At 44.0% G+C, this 4,000-nt stretch overlaps 1 pseudogene; it reads left to right on the top strand.

Annotated features, from left to right (window-relative positions):
* Window positions 1-3,081: 3,081 nt before the first annotated feature.
* On the top strand, window positions 3,082-3,199 carry LOC126177750 (5S ribosomal RNA; annotated as a pseudogene).
* The last annotated feature ends 801 nt before the right edge of the window (window positions 3,200-4,000 follow it).

The following is a 4,000-nucleotide window of genomic DNA, read 5'->3' as shown; positions in this document are numbered from 1 at the left end:
GGGCTGTGCTTACGTGGAATGGACTGGGTTCTTTGGTCCAATTGAACAGATCATCGACTGGAAAAGGATGTCTTCGGCTATTTGGAGATTATTTTGCTGCCATTTATGGACTTAATGTTCCCAAACAACGATGTCGCCTAGCCACAATTTTTTGCTATTGGTTTGAAGAACATTCTGGACAATTCGAGCGAATGATTTGCCCACCCACATCACCCTATATGATTCATATCGAAAATTTATGGTAGGTAATGGAGAGGTCAGAGTTCATTTCATGCAGAATATTCTGCATTGGCAACACTTTCGCAGTTACGAACATCTATACAGGAGGAATGGCTTAGTATTTCTGCAGGAGGCTTCCATCGACTTGTTGACTTCATGCCACGTCGAGTTTCTGCCCTACGCTGTGGAAAGAGAGGTCCGACACGATAGTCGGAGGTATTCCATGACTTTTGTCACCCAGTGTAAATTAACCATGCCAAATCCATTCATGACGCTACCGACTATGTCCGATGCGTGACCAAAAGAGAAGAAAATGAAGAACAACTGTCTTTTTTTCTCTTCATGTTGTTATTAATGGAAATATATAGCCGCATGTCGAGGGCTATGTCTGAGTTCACCTGGATTAATGCTGACGTGCGCTGCGGCAGGTGCTGATGGAAGCGTAGCGAGGCAGTCATTTAGGCATGCGACTGCCAGGCGGTGTCCAGCAAACCCGACGTAGGCTGCGGTGCTGGGGCTGGCGGCGCGCCGGTTTACGACCGACTCAGCGGAACAGCCGGCATTAATCTTGCAGCGGAGGACAGCGGCGCCCCGCGGGACCGGCCGCAACCAGCCTTGAGGGCGTCTTCAGCGGCCGCCGCCGCCGCTGCAGCTGCCGGCGTCCAGTTGGCCGCGAGCGGGCGGGGCCATCTGCACAACACGTGACGTCGGGCGGTCGGGCGCGCGCTGTGCATGCGGTTGGACCACGCACTACAACATGATGGCCTGTAGCGGTATAGCAGAAACCACATTAATTAGTACAAGGTAGTGCCCTCATTTATCCGGATTATTGTAAAATCTGGCTTATATGGAGACCATAAAGAAAAAAAAAAGAACTGAATTACCCGGGGTAAATGCGTAAATATATATATTATACTTGTTTCTGATATGTACGGGTCGTCTGCGTAGAATGGTTGGCACACATATTACGTTTAGGTGCTCCGAGATGGATGGAAGAACTCTGACAGTGCAAACAAGTTACTTAACCAAAGCTGTTCAGCAACTTGTTGGATGTGCTTGCGGACAGATACAACTCAGCAGTGGCCTGTCAAAGCATGCGTTAGTGAATACGATGTCAATAAGTCTATGCCCATCCTGGACGCCACACTGTCATGTGACTGTAGTAAACACTTGCCCTTGTGCGAATGCTGCAGGCGATTCCTCTTATAGACAAAATCTCGCAGATTGATCTCCACTACGAAATGTAATCACAAACTGTAACTGTGGAAGTACACACTAGAACTGTCGTACGCCAACGCCGAACACGAACCATCCGTTGCTGCCTGCAGCCGCCGCTTATCACAAGGCGGAAGTCTATCTCATTGGCGGCGGAGCGGAGGTTACTGTTGGGCCGCGTTTTTTGGTTGCTGGCGAACTTCAAAGCGCCGCCAATAGCGCCAGTCGGAAACTGTCCCAGCGCGCCAGCTCCAGATACTTCCTTTGGCAAGGACAAAATTTCCACGTAAACAAACAAATTAGGCAGAGTTTTCAGGTACGTTTTAACCAGATATTGAAAAAAAAAAGTTTGTGAGTTAGTTTTTTGTCCTCCTGTATTGTCCTTTCACTTGGCCACGAGTTTATCTTTCTAATATTCAGCAAAGGCATCCTGTGGTCAGCTTAGATTAGTCGAGCCAAACTCCTTGATTTATCTCACTGTGACACCGTTGAAGGGTGTTTGCATCTTTGACAAACTTCCGCTAGCGTTGGCCATTCTGTGGCATGGTTCATTTCCTACTTGGTCATCGCTCACATCTAGCGCACCTACAGCGCTTATCTTTTTCTGCGGATGGCATTTGCCAAATGCAGTGCACGTAGATTTTCCAAACTATCTTTTCTGTACCATGCGCAGAACTAATACACACGGCGAAACGTAACATAAATCAGAACAGAAGCCCTTCAACACACACTCAGGTTCTTATGCAAAGGAGAAAACTAAATGAACTAACAGACTACATCTACAAGACAGAATAAAGCGTCTATAAACAAATTCAACGTTTGAGGCATCACAGCAGACATCAACGGGACGACTGATTAGTTCAGACGAGGACTGCAATACAACGGAAGACATAACATCCGACGGTAAAACTTGTGGAACCCAAATATATGAGCATTAAACATAGCTCAAAGCAGAGATATATGTTATCGTATAATCGTGGCTAGATATTGTACCGTGCGCCACATTAACCTGATAATAAGATAAGATTGATATGTACCACATTGCGTGCATTAGAATAAGTTACATACATGATAAAACACACAAAGAGACGCAATACGTAGCATACACAACACGTATGAATAGTAACCTTTTAGCACATAGTACACAGACACCATGGAGAACGTATAATCTAGTGTGGCTAGTTACTGTACGAGGATCCACGGCAAGGGTTTGAAATAGTAACGTAGAATTAAGCAGGCTGTCATTCTGAAACGTACCAATATATGATATTAGAATAAGTATGACATGAAGTGTTGGCTTCAGGTGTCAGGCTGCCACATTTACAGGCTGATGGAAATTTTGTAACATTCTTATTTCGTTTATCTGATCATTTTAAAGGTTAGTTTACTACACTATCATTAATTTCATTACATCTATGCTCTGGTTCGACTGTTATTAATCGATACTTGAACATAAAACATATAGTTCTCACCATGTAATTCCAGAATTCTTTTCACAAGAACTGAAACTATCTTTTCGTTAGAACTTATGTACTTAACACATGCAAATGTTAGGAACATATTCCGACCAATAATCTTCGTGATATAAGGAACTTTATAAAAAAGTTGTTGAACAACAGATTTTACGAATTTCAATACTAAAAGCTAGCCAACGGCCTTGCCGCAATAGTAACACCGGTTCCCGTCAGATCACCGAAATTAAGCGTTGTCGGGCTGGGCCAGCACTTGGATGGGTGACCATCCGGTCTGCCGAGCGCTGTTGGTTTGCCCTTGTGCGGCAAACTGAGGAGCTAATTGACTGATAAGTAACGGCTCCGGTCTCGTAACCTGGCTTATGGTTGGGAGAGCAGTGTGCTATGCCCCTCCATATCTTGCATCCAGTGACGCCTGTCGGCTGAGGGTGACACGGCGCCTGGTCAGTACCGGTGAGCCTTTCAAGGCCTGTTCGGACGGAGTTTGGTTTTAGTTTTAATACTAAAAGGTAACAGCTGTACGTAATGCCGTGATGTCAGTCTGTATACATCAGGAAGTTCTTGATTGTAATCCATAAAATTTCTGTTTGTGATAATGGCTGACGTAACCAGTGTTTGTTAAAACAGTGTATAAGCAGTAGCGAATCTGCCATCAAGGTCTCAGTTTTTTTTTTGATAGTTTTTTGTGAGCGAGTTTTGTTACAAAAATGGTTCAAATGGCTCTGAGCACTATGGGACTCAACTTCTCAGGTCATTAGTCCCCTAGAGCTTTATTTGATCATTATCGTGTTACAATGTAACCTACTACCTCAATACATTAGTAGGTCCTATATTTAACTATTTCTAGGTTCTATCTGCAGCTATTATTATGTTTAACAGTACAGGTTTTTACTACACTCCAATACCACTATGGGGGTTAATCTACTATACTACACTATACTATGTTATTGTTTGTCTAGTGTTCCTTGATTGTAGCTTCTATTGTTAGGATACTACTTGCAGATGGTTATTATTATGACTACTCTACCTGTAGCGTTACAAGTGTGGCAGAATAGATACAAACCTAGCTTTTTTGGCCATTCCCACTGAGCTAA

Source organism: Schistocerca cancellata, chromosome 3, assembly GCF_023864275.1.
Source record: "Schistocerca cancellata isolate TAMUIC-IGC-003103 chromosome 3, iqSchCanc2.1, whole genome shotgun sequence".
Classification (NCBI taxonomy): domain Eukaryota; kingdom Metazoa; phylum Arthropoda; class Insecta; order Orthoptera; family Acrididae; genus Schistocerca; species Schistocerca cancellata.
This window is presented reverse-complemented; position numbering and strand designations above follow the sequence as displayed.